We start from the raw sequence: 20586 nt of genomic DNA, 5'->3' as shown, positions 1-20586 counted from the left end.
GCAGGAGAATTAAACATTCAGTAACACGCAGTGAGAAAAAAGGGATTAGTCCTGCGTGTATATGAGCGTGTATATGAGCGTGTACACGTGTGTATATGCGTGTGTACACGCGTGTGTATATGCATGTGCATATGCATGTGTGTGCGGTCATACTGTCCCACAGACAGAGAGGTCCGAAGTCTAAATTTAGCCCCACAGTTCTGTTTCTCCATCTTAGGGACTCAAACGCGTGTTTCTGCCCAATCATAGACTGCGGCTAGAACAAAGCAATTTGAGGAATTTGTGGAATTTGTTCACTTTTCTTGAAGAAAAAAAAACAACTCAGCTGAAGCGCAAGGCTCCGGTCCCACCGGAACCTGAACCGCACCCAGGGGGCCCGACCGCACACCAGGGGGCCCGACCGCACACCTGGGGGCCCGACCGCGCACCAGGGGGCCCGGCCGCACACCTGGGGGCCCGACCGCACACCCAGGGGGCCCGACCGCACACCTGGGGGCCCGACCGCACACCCAGGGGGCCCGACCGCACACCTGGGGGCCCGACCGCACACCAGGGGGCCCGACCGCACACCTGGGGGCCCGACCGCACACCCAGGGGGCCCGACCGCACACCTGGGGCCCGACCGCACACCAGGGGCCCGACCGCACACCTGGGGGCCCGACCGCACACCAGGGGGCCCGACCGCACACCTGGGGGCCCGATCGCACACCTGGGGGCCCGACCGCACACCTGGGGGCCCGACCGCACACCTGGGGGCCCGACCGCACACCTGGGGGCCCGACCGCACACCAGGGGGCCCGACCGCACACCTGGGGGCCCGACCGCACACCAGGGGCCCGACCGCACACCTGGGGGCCCGACCGACACCTGGGGGCCCTACCGCACACCTGGGGGCCCGACCGCACACCTGGGGGCCCGATCGCACACCTGGGGGCTCCGACCGCACACCAGGGGGCCCGACCGCACACCTGGGGGCCCGACCGCATACCTGGGGGCCCGACCGCACACCAGGGGGCCCGACCGCACACCCGGGGGCCCGACCGCACACCCGGAGGCCCGACCGCACACCCGGAGGCCCGACCGCACACCTGGAGGCCGGCCTGTCAGAACGCCCAAGACCGTTTCAAAAAAGAGGTAACGGGTCCTTTTCTCCTTCTTTCTTCCATCCATCCGTCTTTTCCCTCCCTCCTTTAAAGAGAAAACAACAATCTGGCTCTGATCTCTACCCCGCCATCTCTCTCCTGTAATGAGAAAACTTCACCTCGTGTCCCTGGCAAACTCTCAAAGAAATCTTTCTCTCTCTTTCTTTCGTTTCTTTTTCTTTTTTTTGGGGGGGGGCTGTTATTCCCAACAAATCCAATTACAGACTGTCGAGCGGCCAGCGGAGTTAGCGTGCTGAAGAGTGTCGCGGCGCTAAGTCGCGCGTGTGTGTTTCAGTTTGTAATGTGGCCTGAGCCGCCATCCAGGTGTCGACTTAAAATGCAAGTAAGTAGCTGAACGGCGGCTAATCCCGCCGATTGCTCCCCCCCCCCCCGGCCGAACCCGCCCCCTCACGCCGCGATGAATGGCGGAGCGCGCGGAGATTCCGGCGGGGCCCTTATCAGCCGGCGCCAGACGGCGGGCGCGGATCGATGGGCGCGTGCGATAGGGCGCCGAGAAGAAGAGGACCGCGCCATCGCCGCCATCAAAAGAGCGAGCGCACGGGCGCAATTAGGATTCCGCATGCGCAGCGCTCATGATACTGCGCAGCGCCGGGGCGGGAGATAATGACGGGCCGTACGGGGGGCGGGGGGGGGGGCGTGGGGGGCGGGGCGGAAGAGCGTCGGAAGAGCTGAGGGGGGGATAGTTAAGGAACCGTTTCCAGAGAGAGAGAGAGAGAAGAGAGAACACTTCAATGAGAGGAGGTGTGTGTGCGCGCGCGTGTGTGTGTGTGGGGGGCGGGGCAGGGGGGGGGCGGTGTTAGAGGGGGTTGTTATTATGAGCGCAGGGAATGAAGCCAGTGGCCAGAGTTGTCCTTCTGGGAGATGACATTTAACGTGCCCACCGAGGGCAGCTCAAAATCTTTAACTGGAGCACCGAGGGTGGGGATGGGTGGGGTGAAGGATGGGCGGGGGGGTGCGGGGAGAGATAAATGAACGAGAGAATAAATAAGGAGGAAGCTTGTAAACACCTTTAGCGAGTGCACGGCACGGCCGCCTTAACAAGCAACATGAGAGAGAGAGAGAGAGAGAGAGAGAGAGAGAGAGAGGGAGAGAGAGAGGGAGAGAGAGAGAGCGAGAGAGAGAGGGAGAAAGAAAGACAGAGAGAGTGGCAGAGAGGAAAAAAAACATGCGTATTTAAATACTCATCCCCCCCAGTCTGGGGCGTGTCTGTGTGTAGGTGGCATATTTGCATATTCGCATCGCTCTCAAGAACCTGTTCAGTTTAACAACATTTTCTTCTAACAGCAACGAGAGTCTAAAAGTTCAAACGAACCGAGGCACCACAAAAGTCTCACCTCCGCTTCTCGGTAATCTGAAGTGTTCAGACCGGAATTACTGCAGCGATGCCCCAAACAGGACAGGCTGCATATTTACCTCAGAGTTCTGGCAAGGCCCAGCACAAATCACAGGAGAGAGCTTCTCATGATTTACAGAGCAATGAGATTTATGGGAGACAATAAACTTCACAGCCAAGATATACAAATGAACATGACTGCAGCATGTTGGATTTTACAACCTGAACGTAAATCATGGCTCTAATCCCGCTGCAGCTCACTGCTCTGTGCTGGATTAGGCTGAAGACTGTGGCTCCACTGTAACAGCACTTTACACTGGAACACACTGCACTTTACACTAGAACACACTGCACTTTACCCTGGAACACTGTACTTTACACTGTAACACTGCACTTTACACTGTAACTCTGTACTTTACACTGGAACACACTGCACTTTACACTGGAACACACTGCACTTTACACTGTAACACTGCACTTTACACTGGAACACATTGCACTTTACACTGTAACACTGTACTTTACACTGGAACACACTGCACTTTACACTGTAACACTGTACTTTACACTGGAACACACTGCACTTTACACTGTAACTCTGTACTTTACACTGTAACACACTGCACTTTACACTGGAACACTGTACTTTACACTGGAACACACTGCACTTTACACTGCAACACCGCACTTTACACTGTAACACACTGCACTGTACACTGCAACACACTGCACTTTACACTGTAACACACTGCACTTTACACTGGTACACACTGCACTTTACACTGGTACACACTGCACTTTACACTGTAACACACTGCACTTTACACTGAAACACACTGCACTTTACACTGTAACACACTGCACTTTACACTGGAACACACTGAGATCACGACCTGTTAGCGCATTAGAATTTAATAGGGGGGGGAAAAAACACAAAAACTTGTGCGTTGCCTTTAAAGAGAACAGAACATAATGGGGTCCTTGGCGTGTTCGCTGGAGCCCGACCAAACCAGCCAGTTAGCCAGGAGCTCTGCAGCCCTAATTGGCCTATTTAAGTCTGAATTTCAAGCCTGCAAGCTACACCAACTGACAGTACATCGTTTTCTGTCCTTTTTTTATTTTTATATTTATTTTAAATCATCATTATCCTACCCAATCCTACCCCTGAGGATTAAAATATCCAGAGGTCTGATAAAAAAATAAAATTAAAGAGTGAATGTAAAGCTCTCTGTTGTACACCGCTATTATCTTCTGTAAAAAAACAAAAAAAAAACAGACAATTGATATTCTTTCAGGAAACGACAGTTCTTACACGGAACAGTTTCTTTGTACAGAAAAACTAAATATGTTTAATAAGTAATAACTAAGACACAGGCTGGGGTGGGGGGGGGGGTGACATGGGGGCAGAGGGGATGGGGTTCAAAGGTTTGGTCTGCTCCCCCCCCCCAACTTTGACAGTAAGGGTCACAGACAACTCAAGAGAAGTCACCACTCCACCACCGAGGGGTAGGGGGTGGGGGCCCTCGTCGGTGAAAATCAAACAGAGCCCAATTAAACTAATCATAACGTCCCAGTGAGCAGGTGGGGGGGTGGGGGGTGGGGGGCTCACCTGGCCCCTGCCCCCCTGACCCCCCCCCCCCCCCCCAGCGTCTGAGCGTTCCCCCCCCCCCCCACTCCCAAGGCCCTGGCCACTTTAATTACCCTGGCCAGAGCCCTGTGAAATTGCTGTCCAGATCTCCCTAATGGCTGAGGAAAGATCTGGAAGAGCGTTTTTCCCTCGCTTGGGTCTCCGCTATGTTTTTCTGTCTCCCCCCCCATCCCGCCCGCCCCCTCCCCCCAAAAAAAAAAAAAAAATCATCTCTGCCGCGCTCAAATGCACAGTCTGTGGGGACAGCCCGACCAGTCCCACTCTCTCTCTATCCCTCAGTTTTCCCTAAACGGCAGAGAGAGAGAGAGAGTGAGAAACACAGACAGAGAGAGAAAGAAGGACTGAGAGAGAGAGAGAGGAGGAGGGAGGGAGGGAAAGAGGTAGCGAGAGGGAGTGAGGGAGTCAGAGAGAGACTGAAGAAACCTAAAATTATGAGCGTAAGCAGGTGGTCGTGGGACCGGGGGTGGGGGATTGGGGATTGGGGACAGGATAGGGGGGAGAGCATGTGTTCTTTTGTCATAATGACTGTTCATTAAGGACCAATTTGCTTTGGGCAGGGGGCGTGACATCACACGGGACCCGGCTCACGGTGCTAATAGATTAGGGAGCCCACCTAGGAGGGGCGTCTGGAGAGAAGGGGGAGAGGATGAGGACTGCAGCGCCCCCACCGAAGTGCAGGAAACACTGAGGATCGCACGGGGGGGGGGGGGGGGTCCTCACTTCAAAAGAAGAATCGGATCCCCTGTCGGACGTCCCGGGGGAGGCCTGGAGCCCCTGCACCATGCACCCCTTCTCATTCGATCTTTGCTCTTCTGCTCCTGTTTCGCTTCTTAAAATCCCCCCCGCCCCCGGGCCACTCGAACCCGCACCCTATCCCGCCTCTGCCTGTTCCCGACGCAATCAAATTTAAATATTCCTTCGGCACGCTCGACCGCGAAGTCCACCGGTCGCAGACGCACAACCAGCCGGGCCCCGACTCGCGCGATGACATCAGGAGCGGTTTCCATGCCGATCAAAACAAAGACGTCTAGCGGCCTGATCTAAATCGCCAGCAATTACCCACCCGGTCAGGCCAAGGGGGATTTGTTTTGATCAACGCTCTTCCCGAAAACCGAAGCGATCCGACGTCCTCGTTAAAGAGCCGTCTTCGGGAAACCAGGCCGTCGCAGAAAACGAAAAGCGGGGCAATTTAGAGGAGAAGAGCTCCCTGACAGGGATAAGACCGCGTCTGCTTCTCTCAGCAGTGCGAAGGACTTCGCCAGCTTTGAACGTTTCACACTGGTTTAAATTTAGAAAGGAAAAAAAAAAAACTGCCATGCCGAGCGGTTTGAACAGGTTGGTGTCGGAGGTTGTCTTTCAATTTCTGGATGGAGCCGAAATGGTTTACCCAGGCAGGAAGGCAGGCCTGCCTGCATGGAGAGGACTCTCTTCAGGGGCATTCCAACACCCTTTAAAAACTCACACGACAAACAAACAAACAATGACTCATGTCTGCCTTACCCAGGAAACGATCAAAGTATTTATGCAAAGCAGATGAATCACGCGAGCAATCGAAATTAGAGATGAGCGCACGCATCATAACTGCCATAGCTGGAATAACTTAGAGGTCTTAGAGGTCATATAGAGGTCAGCGATATGGGTGCTTCGTGGGATATCCAGCAAACAGTGTGCACAGGGAACTACTGAGGTATGAATGGAGGAGCACTGTGTTGATATCCACACACACACGCACACACACATATACACATACACACAGTGTGTGTATACGCATACACACACACACACACACACACACACATACACATACACACAGTGTTTATACATACACACACACACACACACACACACATATACACATACACAGTGTGTGTATACACACACACACAAACTGACCCGGACACACACAGACGCACACACACACAGACGCACACAGTCAGACAGAAACACAAACACAAACAAACGCACGCGCACACACACCCACGCATAGACAGATGCATGCACCCACACACACACAACACACACACACACAACACACACACACTCACACACTACACACACACACACACACACACACACTCTCACACCACCGCACGCACACGTCAGCACAGCAACACCACACACACCGCACGCGCACACACACACACACACACACAACACACCCACACACACACCACACACACACACACACACACACACACAAACACACACACACACACACACACACACTGAACCCATGCCTGAAATTAAAGTCCTGGTTTAATCCCTCGTCACCAGCACCAGAGGGGGGGGGGGGGTTTCTTCATTTGCATACTTACATCCCAAAACCGGCATCTCCTGCTCCCCTTTCATCTTCTCTCACATCGCCACGGCGATTCCCCCCACACTAAGCAGCCGTGGCGGCGGCTAACGGTGCGCTAGCTCAATCAGCCTAATTACTGTCAGGTGCGGCGCGGCTCGCGCCGGGTGCGACCGCAGATTATTCGCGGGGGGGGCGCGTGTGTTCTCTCTAGCGGTTATCTCATTTACCCCTCGCGCCACGGAAACCAGCGCCCCCCCCCCCCAAACCCCACCCCCCGAGCCCTGAAGCACTCGCTCTGAAAAGGGGGAGAGGTGTTCCTCCCAGTGACTACACCATGAGAGGCTGAGAGTCTACGGATCTTCCCTCCCAAGCTATTTTTTTCCCCCTGAAAAGGACAATATCAAAACGTCACAACTTTTTTGAATCTTTCAGTCTGCCTGGATTCTTACCAAGTAATAAACTAAATCAGTTTACATAAAAAAATAAAAAAGAAAAAAAAGAAATTGCCAATGAAAACATCCAGCGATATTTTCAATGCTCTGTATTAAATAAAATAACTGCTGGGTTAAAATTTTTATATGATAACGAGAGAATATACTAAAGAGCGCACAGATACATCATTCTGAGAACTGCAACATCCCGTGGAAGAACACCCCGAACCCTTATTGGGTCTACCCCACAGCACATTCCCACACAGGCCAAGGCCAACCAAAGCAATGGAGTCCGCATCCTAAATGAGCTTTGCCTACAGTGACCAAACACCCACGTGCCCGTCCCGTTACTTACGTCGATGACGTGCGCGGGGCGGGGCGGGGAGGCGGCGGAGGCGGGGGCGTTGGCGGCGTGCTTGTTTCCCGCCTTCAGCGCGGCGTCCCGTCGGGCCTGCTCCAGGAGAAGCCTGGCCCTTTCCTTCAGCTCCTCCTGCCGAGACTGCACCTTCTGTGGGGGCGACAGGAGCGGAGACGGGTTATACACCACCACAACCGAACCACAGACTGCACCTTCTGCGGGGGGGGGACAGGAGCGCAGACGGGTTATACACCACCACAACCGAACCCCAGACTGCACCTTCTGTGGGGGGGGGCAGGAGCGGAGATGGGTTATACACCACCACAACCAAACCTGAGACTGCACCTTCTGTGGGGGGGGGGGCGGGTTAGGGGGTCTGTTCACACCACCACAACCGAACCCGAGGAACAGAACAAAGAGCATTCAGACCGAGGGTCCACTGGCACACCTTCAAGGTCAGGAGGTAGCTCCTGAGGGGGTTAACCCGAAACCAGAAAAAAAAAAATTGGTGTCTTCAATTTGTGTTGCTGCTGACTACCTTCCACTTTACTGTGGTAAGAGCCCTTTCGATAGAAGATCAGCCCTACCATGGTAACAGCCCGTTGTGGTAGCCTCAGAAGACCAACCTCACCATGGTAAGAACCCATTTCCGTAGCCCCACAAAACAGGGCCACAGACACCGCCTGGCCGAATCAGCTCTGGAAAGCCGTCACAGACGACCTGTCACAGGTGAGTGATGGGACAGGGTGTGCTGTGGTGACCTGCTCTCCCGTATGGAGTCCAAGCTACGTCCAACCAGGCCAGGTAAGCAAGCCACTCCCACACACTAATGACCAGCTTAGTCTAACCAAAACACCCTTTACCTGACCATTATACTCTTTAAGCAAGAATATGTAACATACAGAAATATGAAAAACTTGATCACTGTTTCCTCTTGCTTCTAAAAGACAAGTATCTGAAAAACTTTTTCCAATGGCAAGTATTTCTGAAACCCTTCTGAGCTTACATCACTTATATTGGGGATCTTCGATAGTACCCACCTTCTCCTCTGGAGCGTTCGATCTCTGCACAGCCAACGGTTGCTGCAAAACACAAAGAACAGCTTTTTAAAGGCGCTTCTGCAAGCATCCGATATGGCATTTTAACATTAATACTTAGCATCCATCGCTGATGTTTCTACACGTGGAATGAAAAGGCTTTAAACCGTCAGAAAGCAGTTTTTCCCCATTATTAGGGCCCGACGAGCAGCGGGTTTATGACTATCAGCTTTCCCGTGTGTTATGACAACACAGACAACCTCCCCTCCAGCAGCCGATGCTATCGGTCCGCACATCGACAGTAATCCACGGACAAGGACAGGCCCGTCTAGCAGGTAGAGAGAATTAAAAAAAAAAAAAAAAACGGAATAAAATCTCTGCCTTGGATTTCGGACACGGCACACTGGCTCCGCGTCTGGCGGGCGTGCTACCGCTGCTACGCTTTCCAAATTGGACAAATAAAACCACAAAAAAAAAAAGAAAATAAAAAATCAATTTTGCAGAATCGCTGTTGCGAGTCACAAATCCTAAATGCTTCGCTGATAAACTTCAGACATGGAAATTCTCCCGTAAGGCATGCCAGAATATTCCTCACATCCAGGTGTGCGTGTGTGTGTGTGTGCGCCAAGCAATGCTGTCAGAGCAACTAACAAAAACAAAATGGCTGCCATTCTGTCTATTAACCTTAAACAGGCACCTATTTTTTTCCCCCACAGATTAATAGGCTGTATTCTATGTAAATCAAAATTTCATACTTGGTGGGAGAATCATTCCGATCACAGTTGAGAGCATAGCCTACAGAGCACTACTCGGATATGCAACTTTAACTGATTAATCAGTTGTAATTTTTTTTAAACTGATTAATCGGATGTGATTTTTTACTGATTAATCAGATGTGATATTCATCAGGAAATTCAGATTTTCATCATGTGTCTCTGGGTACTGCAAGTAGTTGGCTTTATTGCTGAACAACCCTGCTCTCAAGTGCCAAAAAGCTCTTAGTGTGTCCTCTGTCTCAGCTCTGCAGAGGAGGTGTGTGGGTACCTGCACGTGCTTGGGGGGCGTGGCCACATCCACGTGGTTGTGACGGACAGCGGCGTCGGGGGCGGAGTCAGACTCGGAGTTCCGCAGGCTGGCCCTCTTCTTCTTGATGAGGTCGGCGTCCCGGTTGTAAGAGAAGCCCAGCTTGTGAGGCGGGACGGACCCCCCTTTGTGCGAGGGGGATCCGAGGTCCGCCCCCGTGACCACGCCCCTTCCCTCCAGCTGTCCCGCCCCTGGGCCCGCCCTCTCGCTGCGGCCGGTGGATTGGGGGACCCCGCCCTCCTGTTCCCCTCTCCCCGGTGCTGCCCTCGGCAACCCGTCGGCGAAGTCCTGAGCGTTGACCTTGAGCAGCGTCCGCTTGACGGGCGCCGGCCGCGACTGCGCCGAATCGGCACCGCCGGCCCCGCCCACACCGACCAGGGACCTCGGCGTCGGCCGCGGCGCTGGCGCGGGGTCAGAGGTCAAACTGTTCGACGGCGGCGGCGATAACGACGGCGACCCCTGGCCGACGGCAGAGGAGAGAGGGGGTTGGGCCGGAACCCGGCCAATCGGGGGCTCCGCTACGGCAGAGGCGGTGACCGAAACGGCGGGAGGTCTACCGCGCGGCGCCTCCTCCTCCTCCTCCTGTTCGTGTGGCCCGGCCTCTCCCGGCCGGCTCGCCCCGTTGGCCACCGCGGCGGCGGCAGGCTCCGCCCCCTCCCCCGCCTCCGGCTCCGCCTCCCGGTGCACGTCGTTGACCTCGGCGTAGAACTTGTCCTGGGCCACGGAGCCGTTGGTGTCGGTCTCGAAGTCGCCCACCTTGTAGGTGCTGCGGCCGCTGTTGGCCTCGATCTGCACCACGCTCAGCTCCTCCCCGCTGAAGTGGGCGCGCACCTGGTACAGGTACGTCATCACCGTCAGCTTGTCCGGGATGGCCAGCAGCACCATGTCCGCCGGCTCCAGCAGCCGCGAGATGCCCAGGCTGGCGAAGCCGTCGTACGCCTGGGGGCCGGGGAGAGGAAGAGGGAGGAAGAGGAGGAGACGCCGTTTTACCGCCAGCAAACAACCCAACGCCTACTCCTTACACTTATATATTCAGCGTTTATTGGCCAGACAGAGACAGACACACATTGACATTAAATACAAACCTTCTACCCAGCGAGACAGAACATAATCACTGCTTTCCACCAATCAGCTGTCTAAGTGTAACTATCTAAGGGACTGTGAATCTGGGCTTTTCCTGAGCCTCCCAGATTGCACCAAATGTTCCTTTTAACTGGACAGGGACCCCACCCCACTCCGGTAAGGGGCATCTCAGGACCCGGTGGCAGGCCATAGGGACACAGGTTTAGACAGGAGCCTGGGGGGGTACTAGAGCCAGCTGTGTCGGACTGAATCGGAAATAGAGGGGGGGAATAAATAGAAATCAGGAATCACTGGGAGGTAGAGAGCGGAGACGGGGAATGTCGAGGATGGTTCCCGGAGATAAGGGAGGGCGATGCGAAGAAACAGGGAACCAACCCATTCCGCGCCTTATCGTATCCCATCAACCCCCTCTCTCCTCACCCTCTCCGCTCTCTGTAATTGCCCTGATTTTTTTTATTTACCCCCCCCCCGCTGCCAAGGTAATCAAGGAGGAAGAAAACTCAATCCCAGAGTGTCTGGAGCCACAGTCCGTTTATCTGGTGAAGAGAGAATTTGAGGGGGAACGGCTCTCTCCCCTGGCTCCCCCTGGCCCCCCCTGCCCCCCCCCCACCCCGGTATCATGGCTTGTATCTGCAGCCGGCTGATAGCATCCGTAATTCCAACCTGTTGACGAAGCCCGCCGCCGAGCGTCGTCTCGGGGGCCTGACATTTCGGATACGGCTGGTTTATCAAGTTTTTTTCCCCAATACCACACCCCCCCCCCAACCCTCACCCTGCACAACCCCCCCCCCCCCCCACTCCTGTCCCCTCCACCACCGGAATAATCGAGGTGAGCTGATTCTCAATTTACAATTAATTACAACTTAGTTTTCCCCCTCTTCCGCCTTATTTCATCCTCCTTCACACATATTTCTTCTTTTTTTCTCTTCTTCTTTTTCCTCTTTTTCTTTTCTCAAAGCTCACCTTTCAAGGCTCTAACAATGGGCTTGGGGAACGAGAGAATCGCACGGGGCCAAACGTAAAAAAAAGGAGGAAGAGCGGCGGGGACGAGAGGGGGAGGAAGAGGAAGAAAGAGAGGAGTGTGCAGTTACAGCGTTTCTTTTTTAAAGGTTTCCTTTCCTCCCCCTCTCCTTTCCGAAAACGGCTTTTTTGAAAGGGCCTGAAGCGGGGGGTTCGGTACGGGACGCCCCCCTGATTGTGTTCCTCACACTCGCCAAACGCGCCATTGTTCCCGTCGCATTGAGGGTGCTGTCCCAAAGACAGTGACAAGCAGCCCTCTCAGAGGGATGGGGGGCGAGGTGGGGGGGGGGGGGGGGGGGCAGTTCTGAAAAGTGCTCCCTCAGAGTGATTGACATCTGTCAGCCGCTGTCACTCAGCAGCTGTGCCACAGGCTACGGTCGGGACATTTCCTAATTATCCTGAACAGTAATACACTCTCACAGATCAGATATCCTGGGAAATGACCTCTTCCTCATCTCCTCCTCACACACACACACACATACACACAAACACACATGCATGCACACACACGCACACGCAGACACACACACAGAAATGTGCACACACACACACAAACCCACACATCTAATTCTACGATGATGGATAGTTTAGGTTTACACCGTACAACCGGTACATCTGGAAATACTCCATTATGAATTGAACCCTGTTGAATTGATTTTCCAAATCTCTAAGAGTGTATTTTCAACTGAATCTGAGATCATGATTAAAAATCACTATCACAGTGGAAGCTATGTGAGGGGGGGGAATCGCCGCGGATGACCAGGCCACTGCCCCCTCCCCCCACCGACACCCCCCCCCCGTTCCCCTAAGAGGGCAAACCCTTAACCTTTCCTGCCCCCTCAGCAGTCACCTGTGACTGGCTCTTAACCAGCCTCCCAGTTTACCAGCGAGGGGGGGGGGGGGGGGGGCGTCCGTCACTCAAGCACGGCATTGTGGCTTAATTGGGGAGGAGGGGCAGGAAGAGAGGGAGGAGGGAGGGTAGACTGACGGGACGGGTGCTGCATCTGCACGGGCCTTTCTGCGAGGGACCATTGTTCCCCCCGGTTTGGCTTTTGGGGTGCTGGGGTGGAGGGGGGGGCAGATGGGGGGTTACCAGACTGAGGAAACAAACCCACAGGAAGGAAGACCTCCGATAGGGCGTGTGGCTTTCTGTCCTGGGGGGGTGGGTGGGGGGGTGAAAGTGACGATGACAGACGACATAGAACTTGGTGGGGGGGGGGGGGGGGTCGCAATGGACAATACGCTGCCTTTCGTCAAGGGCGGCACATTTTAGCATTTTATAGTTTTTTGGTGCTGCTTTTATTTTTTATTTTTTATCCATTGTCTTTAATACTTCTTTGACACTGAAATCAATGAATTGTCTCCATTTTGAACAGCCTTACTTTCACATCTGTTTAAATGTATCCAGTGTCTATTGTTACTCATTTTAGTTGATCAAGTGAAAGGTATTGGGACAGGGAGAGAGAGAGGGAGAGATAACACGCACTGCTCCTCACCTTCTTGTTGTTTTCTTTGATATCCTGAGGATTGAGGGTCTTGTAATCACTGTGTGGGGAAAAACAAAACAGGAAGTGTCACAATTGTTTTTTGAAAAACACGCCCAGACATGCAAATAAATACGAAAAAAAACACAAATTTCATTTAAATTCAATGACATTTATTGATGAACATAAACTTCGACCACGCAATTTTGCGATGTGCAGTCACACAGCTGCGTGATCACCGAAACGCAGAGTGGGAAAATATGAAATAACGGTAAACTTTCGTCCCAAAAACAGAAGTTCACTGCGTTTGGAGGCGAGGGCCGCACGCATGTGTGTGCGGTAGAGAGACCCACACGCGTGTGTGTGCGGTAGAGAGACCCACACGCGCGTGTGTGCGGTAGAGAGACCCACACGCGCGTGTGTGCGGTAGAGAGACCCACACGCGCGTGTGTGCGGTAGAGAGACCCACACGCGCGTGTGTGCGGTAGAGAGACCCACACAGCGGGTGTGTGCGGTAGAGAGACCCACACAGCGGGTGTGTGCGGTAGAGAGACCCACGCGCGCGTGTGTGCGGTAGAGAGGCCCACGCGCGCGTGTGTGCGGTAGAGAGGCCCACGCGCGCGCGTGTGTGCGGTAGAGAGACCCACGCGCGCGCGTGTGTGCGGTAGAGAGACCCACGCGCGCGCGTGTGTGCGGTAGAGAGACCCACGCGCGCGTGTGTGCGGTAGAGAGACCCACGCGCGCGCGTGTGTGCGGTAGAGAGACCCACGCGCGCGTGTGTGCGGTAGAGAGACCCATGCTCGCGTGTGTGCGGTAGAGAGACCCGCGCGCGTGTGTGCGGTAGAGAGACCCGCGCGCGTGTGTGCGGTAGAGAGACCCGCGCGCGTGTGTGCGGTAGAGAGGGCCACGCGTGTGTGTGCGGTAGAGAGGGCCACGCGTGTGTGTGCGGTAGAGAGGTCCACACGCGCGTGTGTGCGGTAGAGAGGTCCACACGCGCGTGTGTGCGGTAGAGAGACCCACACGCGCGTGTGTGCGGTAGAGAGACCCACGCGCGCGTGTGTGCGGTAGAGAGACCCACGCGCGCGTGTGTGCGGTAGAGAGGCCCACGCGCGCGTGTGTGCGGTAGAGAGGCCCACACGCGTGTGTGTGCGGTAGAGAGACCCACACGCGTGTGTGTGCGGTAGAGAGACCCACACGCGTGTGTGTGCGGTAGAGAGACCCACACGCGTGTGTGCGCGGTAGAGAGGGCCACACGCACGTGTGTGCGGTAGAGAGGCCCACACGCGCGTGTGTGCAGTAGAGAGACCCTCACGCGCGTGTGTGCGGCAGCGCGTCCGCGCGGCGTCTCCTGTACTCACAGCAGGTCGGGTCTGAAGCGGTGCAGCAGGGCGCAGAAGGCCAGGCCGTTCCTCCAGGACGTGGTGAAGTTGGTGATCTTCACGCCCCGGTAGCTCTTGGTCACCTCCCGGCACCAGACCAGCAGGGACTGCGTGGCGTTGGGCCTCTTCCCCATCAGAGGGCTGGGGATGGGGCTCGCCTGGGGGGGGGGAACAAAAACCACCAAATTAAATCACCAAAAACCGCCAAAAATCACCAAAAGACGCCCAAAAAAAATCACCAAAACCTGCCAAAAATCACCAAAAACCTCCAGACAGTACTGCTGTGGTCATTAGCCTCCACCGGCTCCCATAAATCTGGCTATTACTGCGTTTACAATCTCCAGAGCAAGCTTATTAACTCACCCAACTACAGAGTGAAATACAGACCTGAGGGTTCCCTCTCCCCCCCTGCCCCCCCCGCCAACCCCCACAACCATTTACAGAAATTCAAACAATAGTCCCAAAATTGTGTTCTAACAGTAATTAATTCATTTGAACTGTGAAACCGCCTTCGTTTATAGAGAGGGGAGAAAAAATCATAATTCCAATACTGAGATCCGGGAACAATTGAATACATTTCTTTATCTGAGTTAATTAGCGGAAGGACAATATGAGAGGCTGCGGAACCCTAATAAAGGAAGAGGGCCAGCCTGGAGGGTACATTTTTATTTAATCTGGACAAAAGAGGGGTTCAAACCGCGGATGAGCAGAGCCTTTTTTTAGAGAGCGCAAAGCACACAACGCACGCTTTCCCTAATGGGGGGGGGGGGGGTCAAACGTTAAACCCCAGAGCACCGCCGCGGATAACGCCGACACGGTATTCATCATCCCCGGCTTCCTGAGGGCTTAACGGGAGCGGAGTTAGCGTGGGCGGGCGGGCGGGCGAGCGAGCGAGCGTCCCGGAGCGGAGCTCTTAGGCCCGCTAGAGCCCCAGGAGCGGCCCGTCGGGGACGGGGGGCGGACGGGGGGGGGGGGATTCCGCTCCGTGATCTCGTCCCGGCACAAGACGTCCTCCGAGCGTGGGGGGGCTAATTAGCGCTTTTAATCGAAAAGGCGGTACATATCGGTGCGTTTCAAACGGACGAACCGGCGCCGGGAGAGGCGTAGCCACGCGACCGTCCCGAACGCGGCCTCGGGGGCGATGGTTTTTTTTTTTGAGGTGCGCCCCGAGAGACCGCCAGCTCGCGGTGATCTTCCTCCTCCACCGTCTCTGAAAAGCACGGGTCGCACCTACAGCCGCGTGACAAAGGGGACCCAAAATCAGCTGGCCAATCGGAATCCGCTGCAGCCTAACGGCGCCCCCTGCAGGCTGGTCCTCGTCAAGCGGTTTAACCGACAAGGGGGAGGGGGGGGGGTGTGGAGCTGCGGGTGGGGTCAGACGAGGGATCGGGACGCCAAGGCGACAGAGATGACAGATGAAAGTGGGGAAGAACAATGCGATGCGCTCTCTCTCTCCCTCGTTCTCTATATGGTAACGAGTTTAGCCTGACTGCTGGGTTTCTCACATTTCTCCTGTCAGCTGCTATAACATGCGGAGGAGCACTTCATAAGCACTGCACCCTGTTCAGCAATGTTCAATTCTGACACCTCAGCGCTGCACCTGCACTGCGGCCAGCCAGACAGACAGGCCGGGGGACAGGGCAGAGGGGCGGGACTACAGACTCCAGCGGAGACGCACATAACATCCCAATTTCCTGTGACCAGAACAGCTCTTTTTACTTCAGTCCATGTTCCAGATTTGGGAGAGCCACATGTAACTATCCGGCAGATTGGTCCTGAATGACCAGAAAGCTCTTTTACTTCAGTCCATGTTCCAGATTTGGGAGGGTTTCCGGGACGTCCCATAGACCCAGCTATGCTCCTCCTGTCCGACTGCAACGTGTGGTCTAGCTCCTCCAATAACAGTACAGTATGCTGTCATCCTCGTATCAGAGTGCAGCATGAGGCCTAGCTCCTCCAATGAGAGTACAGTATGCGGTCTACCTCCTCCAATGAGAGTACAGCATGCTGCTATGCTCCTCCTATCAGAGCGGAGTATGTGCTCCAGCTCCTCCAATGAGAGGACAGTATGTCCAATGAGAGGACAGTATGCTGCCACGCTCCTCCTCCGAGACCCCCGGGCACACCCCCAGGGGCGGACCTTTCTTTCAAGTGACATCAGAAGGTGACAGTCCAATTTCAGCGGTAATTACTCTGGATTAGTGGGCCGCTGCCATTAAGGCAATTAGAGGACGGCGCACTTTTAAAAAACTGCTAACGCACCGCAGGCGAGAAGACGTCAGCGTTTGTCTGAGCGCTCTGGCGTGCGGGAGCAGAGTGAGGACTGAATCGTTTCAGCCTTCCGAACACCAGAGACTCTTCAAAGCGGTGGGGAATTCAGCAATCAGAAATATTTGCCCTACTCGACTGATACTAGTTCAGGAGTTGCTCTTCAAACCTGAAGGTCGCAGGTTCGGTTCCCCCGGTGGGACGCTGCCGTTGTGCCCTTGAGCAAAGTGCTTAACCTGCATTGCTCCAGTATATATCCAGCTGTGTAACTGGATGCGATGTAAGTCGCTCTGGATAAGAGCGTCTGCTAAATGCCTGTAAACTAAACATGACTCATCTGCTTGATAGTCACTATTATCTTTTCTGATCAATTATCTTTAAATGTTATCATAAAACCGTCCCGCAAGCTGAAACAAGTATGTTTGCAGGCATACACAGCCCACATTTTATTTATTCTTGGAAAATGACTGTTGATGAATTTCAGGATCTCACGGATTTATCCTTAGCAAACGATTTAGGATCTTAAAAAAATAAAATAAAATCTCCCTCTGCTTCACACAGGACTCGGCACGTACCAGACATGGCCCACGCTTGCAAAAACTTGATACTTCCAAATAAATTAAAAAAAAAACTTTATTAGAAAACCGGCACATTTCACAATGACATTTGATTATAAATCATTCTATCAGGTTCCCTTCGACAGACGGTGAGAAACGTGTCACTGCACAGGAAATGGGAGTTCCACGCCCTGGCAGTTAGCCTGTCTGGTTAGCCAGGGAGCAGCTATCGAACCAGGGCAGCACTGGGGGCGAGGGTGGGGTCCACACCCTAGCGCACCCTCCAAAAATCAGAGCCAGTCAAAGGAATGGTGTGAAAAGAAATGTGAAAAATACGCTTGGGGGGGGGGGAGACTGTGACTGGAGGAAGCGCACAGATCTCAGTCCTCAGGTGCGATAAGTGTGCAGCTGCTGTACCTTTGAAACGCAGCATTTAAAGATGAAACGCTGAGGTAAAAATGCAGCTGTATGTAAAAATGTAAACGGCTGCAGTCGGACGGGATGGGCGTGCTGCCTGCTAATCGACGGAAATTTAAACATTCTTCGTGGGTGCCTGAAGCCAGCGGGGGCTCAGGCAGAGGGGGAGTGCACGCAACTTTCAGCTTAACACTTTACGCTGCAGGATCGCTAATATGGGCTCAGAATGTTCCCAAGTGAACATTCTAATGCTGATGTCACAATCACTGCTGAGTTCTAGAACACCGACTTGGAATTTTGGGGATAAAAAAACTACAGTTGAAAGGGTTAACCTGCTTGTGTTTTCGCACAAATGGCGGTAAGACTCAGTAAAGTTGCAGCAGAAATCCCAGCGGACAAAAAAAATCACTTCCATAACGGCTTCAGCTCATGTCTGGGCCCGTACGCGAGGACTCTGCCAACTCACACGGCACAGCGTAAATAAACGTGCATATATATTAAACTCAAAAAAAACAGTTCGTCAGAACGTCTTCAACAGACTTCCACACCCAGTGAGTGTTGCCTGCCACAGTCTCCCCTCAGGGGCATCCGAGGGAATTTTGAAACTGCATAACCTCAAAGCATCAGCGCAGCTGAATTCCTCTTTAAAGGGAACAGGAAGAACGGAAGTGTTCCACTGAACTTCGACTCGTGCACACAACATTCTCACACGCAGTCCATTCACACCGCTGGATTATTTTGTTTATTTGTTTTTATTAAGTCGAGTAATTCGGGTTGAGGACCTCGCTGAAAGGTACGAAGGGCAGCACTGCCGCTCGGAATCCCTCACGCAGCCTTTGAGTGCGTTAGGAGCCGAGTTCCCCAATCACAACGCGGCCCCCCCATGTCAAAAGATGTCAGCCTCGAGGGGGGGGGGTGTCGACGACTCCCTCAACTCTTCAAAAAAGTGGTAATCCACTCTGCGCTCTTGGGACACGACACTCAAAAATTCGCTAATGTACCCGCCCCCCCACCCCCGTAGTATTGGCAAGACAAATCAAAGGAAGACGTCAATTACAATCCGCCCCCCCCCTCTATTCCGTCCCAGTTCGAATGTGAAAGTTAACTGTCGGCTCCTGACAGACGGGGCCGTAAAGCTGTCGTCGGCTACACGGCGAGCGCAGCCGCACGCCGGAATTTAACTCCGACTGAACTCTCAACCGCTTCACCACACACCTCTGGAGGAGAGAAAAAAAAAAGACGACAAAAAAAAGACAAAAAAGAAAAGTAATTAGAGCTTCGCTACAACTTTCAGGCGTTCGCCGTGCCGACGAAGCCGCGAGCGAGCTGGGGAAATTTAGCGGGCGGAATATGGTCCCAATTAAAAGTTCAATTATGCGCCGGGTGAGCTCAGCTGGAACAACGGGCGAGACAAAAGGAGCGGGGGCGGCCCGACCGGACGAGTGGCGGTACGCGCTACGGGAACGAATTATCCGACAGGCCCGCGACATCACGACGTTCCGGATCTTACGTTCTGGAGTAATCCCACACAGGCCCCCACGCAGTCTTTTAAAAAAGGGGGGACAACTAAATCCTGCTTAAAAATAAATAAATTAAAAAATCAAGGCTCACGCACGCCCGGTCTCTCCACGGTTAAATCCGCTGCTGAAGAGCCATATTTGACCGATAGCGGGTCAATGCGCCACTTCACCGAGCAGCTTCTACACGCTTTCAGGGGACTAAACAAAAAAAACTTTTTTTTTTTTTTTTAAAGTTGCAAATGGGTTTTCTAGCAGTCACATCCCTAACTCTCTCTTATTTTGGGTGACGCTCGCTGTAATGTTCCATCATAAGGAGCTGTGGGACTATAGCGCTGAAGTCGCGGCTTAAGACTGTGAGAGAGGCGGCGGTGGTGGTGGCAGGGGGGGGCCTCGAAGAGAGGGGGTCACAGCCCAAAATCCCGAGCACGCAAACTGAGCTGAGCTCCCCCAAAAAGAAAAAAAGGCCCAGGGCGTTCAAAAATCGCAGAGATGGGGCACCTGCTTTTAAAATTCTGCCCACAGTTACTGTCCCGGAAACGAACGTGCAAATGATATACAAACATTACATTTCCTTGGGGGGGGGGAATAAAGACATTACTTACAATCAGGACAAATTCCCGTAAATCTTTCCTGCTCTGACAACTCAATGAGAATAAAAAGAAAAAAGGAAAAGAAAGTAAGTAGGGTTTAAAAAGGCAAGACTCCCCCCCCCAAATCTGCAAGGCATTGATCGCCTTTAAGTGCCGTCTTCAACAAATTAGGGGTGCCTAAGTTCACCCCTTCCATCTGATAAAAGCGCGTGTTTTATCAATTAATCAGAGATGCACCTGGGAAAACTCATTAAGGATGGGCCCTGCAGGAATTATGCTGTGCTGGGGAATAAACGCCAGGCCGGAATCCGATTGGCCGATTTCGCCGTCGCCCGGACGATCTGCTGGCGCGAGATGCGAAGGAGAGATAAGCCTCAAAGCAATTAGAAGAAAGATAATTACAAAGTGACCCCCCCTCCTAACGAAGGGGTGGGGCCAAAGAGAGAGCAGGGTCCCCGTAGATAAGCGGGAGAGACAGGCCCAGAGAGACGCGCGGTTCAGCGGCGCTGGTCTTAGCGCTCGTGGGCCCCACCCTGGGGACGGCGGGAACGAGGCCGCGTCTGACGTTTTCGGCGATCTTTTCTCGCACCGGTGCGGAACTACGGCATAGCCGGGGGCCCCCGTCCTGAGGGCCTGCAGGCGGCTGAGTACTGGGGCAGCGGGGAGAGGGACAGAGAGGCGATGGGGAGAATTTAAAATAGAAAAAGAGGAAAAATAACCAAGAGGAGGGTGGGGAGGGGGTCCGTGCGGTCAGCCCACTTCTAATTCATTAACTTTTTATAAAAAAAATTTTAAAAACACACTTCACTGCAGCACAGGTAGAAAACTTTCAGCAGTGTTCCGGTTATTAATAATAATGGATTGCCATCCACTTGCAAGGTGTGATCTTAGTTGTAGTGGGGTCCACTTTTCAGCT

General features: G+C 53.7%; 1 pseudogene; it reads right to left on the bottom strand.

Annotated features, from left to right (window-relative positions):
* Window positions 1-20586, bottom strand: part of LOC135249557 (EH domain-binding protein 1-like) — a 112218-nt pseudogene that overhangs the window by 42751 nt on the left and 48881 nt on the right.

This window comes from Anguilla rostrata, chromosome 2 (assembly GCF_018555375.3).
Source record: "Anguilla rostrata isolate EN2019 chromosome 2, ASM1855537v3, whole genome shotgun sequence".
NCBI classification, from domain to species: Eukaryota; Metazoa; Chordata; class Actinopteri; order Anguilliformes; family Anguillidae; genus Anguilla; species Anguilla rostrata.
The sequence above is the reverse complement of the archived record's forward strand: the minus strand, read 5'-3'. Positions and strand labels throughout refer to the sequence as shown.